General features: G+C 47.0%; 1 protein-coding gene across 2 annotated transcripts in view; it reads left to right on the top strand.

Annotated features, from left to right (window-relative positions):
* The window catches only part of LOC120985707 (endonuclease 8-like 1), a 91,336-nt gene that overhangs the window by 59,741 nt on the left and 27,630 nt on the right, over window positions 1–3,965 (top strand). The gene's annotated exons all lie outside the window — the stretch shown is intronic.

Here is a 3,965-nt window from a genome sequence, read left to right as displayed (position 1 = left end):
AACAATTTTCAATAAAATGTAGTTTTCATTTTATACAATTCCATTATTATGTTGATTTCCTGCCAGGACAATATTAGAAAGCAATGAATAATGTCAATATGTAAGTAGATTTCTCCTGACATGGACTGTGAGGGCAGTTTTTAAAATAGATAGATGCACAGTTAATTTGAATAATATATCATGATGTAGCAGGAGTCTCAGTGCCCGGATTGGGGTGGAAACAATGACAACAAGGCTCTCTGTCTCGGGTATTTAGAGTAAAGCAAAATGCAGAAAACACATGGCCGGTATCTGTGTTTTACAGATTCGCAATTTGCGGACCGCAAAAAGGATACGGTGGTGTAAGGATAAGTAGCAGTCTCCTAAGGTTACCTTCCACTCCGGTGTGAATTCCGGCAGAAAGCAGCCACCTGGAATTTACCGGATCTAGCACTGCCGGCATTCCGAAAAACGAAGATCCAGCCGGACACAAACTGCTGCCGCTGCGGTTTGTGTCCTGCCAAACCTCCGCTTGTCTGTCAGAACAGCCCAACGAAAAGATGCTACCAGAGGTGGGAAAGTAACCTAACAGGAAGACCGGCCATACACATTGGATATCTATCAATAGAACGCCTGTTCGGCTGGCAGCACCAGACATGACATTCAGAAATTCTCTAAAACTGTGTTAAACATAAACATGTGATTTAAATAAAAGGTCATTTTCTGGTGACACATTATCCTGCTAGAAGCAGCTGATCGGTTCGGATGCGGACACATTCTTTTATATGGGTCCACATAAAAAGCACCCAGCACATGGGTTTCATCCATGTGCAGTCTGTGTCTGTGTGGCTGTTCTGCAAATGATACAACATGTCTTATTCTTGTCTGTTTTGCCGACAAGAATAACCATTTCAAGTACAAAAATGAGGAATGCAGAAGGGTGGTATTAGTATATTTTGTGCATCCGCAGTTTTATGGACTGCGAAACTTGTATGGTCATTTGTATATAGCCTTAAAGGGTAACTGTCATGTTTTCATCAAAAAATCAGTTTTGGCACATGTTACTGCTGCAGCAGCATTATGCATAAAGCAATCTCTAGTTTCTTCACATACTACTGTTTTCCTTGAGTTTTTCCATTAGTTACAGCTGTTTAAATGTTTACAATATGAGGACCTTCTCAAGATGGCTCCTCTGCCAGTTCTCTGAGGCCAAAACTGCTTTCCCTCACTTCCCATACACACTTGCTGTAGCGAGCAGCTCCCTGCCAGCCAATCAGATTGGATTACTGAGAGACACGCCTCCTCACTCTGAAGCCTAATGCAGGCATGCAGTGTGAAGGACCGCCCCTCTGTCTTCCTGTCTTTGTAACCAGAGACAGACAAGCCATGGCAACTGTCTTTTAAGGGAGCAGTGGAACGGGACAGAGGACATTAATGAAAGCTGTTATTATAAGGTAATTACAGATCTTTTGACAATCAGGACACAGCGACCAATCAGGGCACAGCGCTCCATACGCGGCCGCACCGCTCACAAACCCCGTCTGGCCCCTCTGCCATGGTACTCACAGCTCAGCAACTTCCATTCCCTGCTGGCTCTGTGAGGAGAAGAGTGGCAGCTGGGGGCGGCTCCATGGTCTGGCTCTCAGCGCTGGGGCGGCTGCATGGCGCTGACTGTCACACACCATGGGCTCCTGTCTTCCTCTCCGCTCCCTACCTCGGTCAGAGCTGCAGACTGTGGAGCGGAGATGCAGGTGCCCCGCTGCAGCAGCTCTGCTAGCCAGCGACAAGGAAAGGAAAGCCGGTGTCTTCCAGCTCCATCATCCCTTCCAGCTGACACCCCACTCCTCCCACATCGCTCAAACAACGGGGTGCACAGAAAATCACCCCTATTACCAGCCCAGCACTTCCCTGGCACCCAGGCACCACCCTCTGAGATTTGATAGACAGCTGATGCAGACAATTATGGCTTCCATAGAGACCAGACGCTGCATCAAACACCTATAGAGGCGTGGTTATGGGGTTTCAATTACATAGACCTGGACCAATCGCTGGAGAGGTGTGTAGGGAGTGCCGATGAGCCAATCAGAGGCCAGGAGCGGCAGGATGAAATTAAAGGGATGATGTCATCTCGAGCATGGTGAGGTTCCTTAAAGGGAATGTGTATCAGTGGGTGAGGGTGACGCCGGGCAGACAGAGGGATTATTCAGAGAAAAATGAATGATATCCTATTTCATCTTGGCCTCCAGAGGGAGCTGTTTCATTGATAAATCTCCATATACAGACATCAATGAAACAGCTCCCTCTGGAGGATAGATGACATGAAAATAGGATATCATTCATTTTTCTCTGAATATATGATCTTGACCATGTTCCATTTAATTTCAGGGGAAAGGATGACTGAGACCTCGCCGTGTGATGATTGGTCGGCGCGCTGGTGTGGGCAGTGCAGGCAGAGCGCCGTGTGCTGATTGGTCGGTGCGCCTCACATGCGCAGTTTAATTATCGGAGCACGCACACAGGTCTTTTATTATTATAGATTGTGTTTGAGGGAATCAATGGTACAAGCTATCTCTTATAATAAAGCCCTGTGTGCGTGCTCAGGGCTGCGTGTCTGTGTGTTTGTGCTGACAATTTAACTGCTCATGCGCAGCGAGCCGACCAATCATCACCGCCACTCGCATGTGATGGTGTGCTCTCCACGTCGGAGCGCCACCATTACTGTCTGTGCATCACAGAGCCGCACAGTCCCAGCACTCTCAGCCACAGACAGCAGTCTCAGCCACCAGTTGCTGCCAGCCTTCTCAGCCATAAGTCAGTGCCACAGCCACCAGTCACAGTGCCAGCAGTCTCAGCCATCAGTCAGTGGCACAGCCACCAGTCACAGCGCCAGCAGTCTCAGCCACCAGTTGCTGCCAGCCTTCTCAGCCATCAGTCAGTGCCACAGCCACCAGTCACAGTGTCAGCAGTCTCAGCCACCAGTCAGTGCCAGCCGTCCCCTTGCCATTTAATATAGACTGTTCCTACTAATGTGTATGCACTACTGTTCTAGTGGCCGTTATTGTAACCAGCTTAATGTCTAGTCCAACATACTGTTTTACCTCATAGTGATGATATATGTGAGAAGCACAGTCATACAGCTCTCCTTCCACCTCCATATCACACATACTGGTTTACCTCATAGTGATGATACATGTGAGGAGAAGCACAGTCATACAGCTCTCCTTCCACCTCCATATCACACATACTGGTTTACCTCATAGTGATGATAAATGTGAGGAGAAGCACAGTCATACAGCTCTCCTTCCACCTCCATATCACACATACTGGTTTACCTCATAGTGATGATAAATGTGAGGAGAAGCACAGTCATACAGCTCTCCTTCCACCACCATATCACACATACTGTTTTACCTCATAGTGATGATAAATGTGAGGAGAAGCACAGTCATACAGCTCTCCTTCCACCTCCATATCACACATACTGGTTTACCTCATAGTGATGATACATGTGAGGAGAAGCACAGTCATACAGCTCTCCTTCCACCTCCATATCACACATACTTGTTTACCTCATAGTGATGATACATGTGAGGAGAAGCACAGTCATACAGCTCTCCTTCCACCTCCATATCACACATACTGTTTTACCTCATAGTGATGATACATGTGAGGAGAAGCACAGTCATACAGCTCTCCTTCCACCTCCATATCACACATACTGGTTTACCTCATAGTGATGATACATGTGAGGAGAAGCACAGTCATACAGCTCTCCTTACCACCTCCATATCACACATACTGTTTTACCTCATAGTGATGATAAATGTGAGGAGAAGCACAGTCATACAGCTCTCCTTCCACCACCATATCACACATACTGTTTTACCTCATAGTGATGATACATGTGAGGAGAAGCACAGTCATACAGCTCTCCTTCCACCTCCATATCACACATACTGGTTTACCTCATAGTGATGATACATGTG

Source organism: Bufo bufo, chromosome 1, assembly GCF_905171765.1.
Source record: "Bufo bufo chromosome 1, aBufBuf1.1, whole genome shotgun sequence".
In the NCBI taxonomy this organism is placed as follows: Eukaryota; Metazoa; Chordata; class Amphibia; order Anura; family Bufonidae; genus Bufo; species Bufo bufo.
Note: the sequence above shows the minus strand (reverse complement) of the source record. Positions and strands in the feature narration are given on the sequence as shown.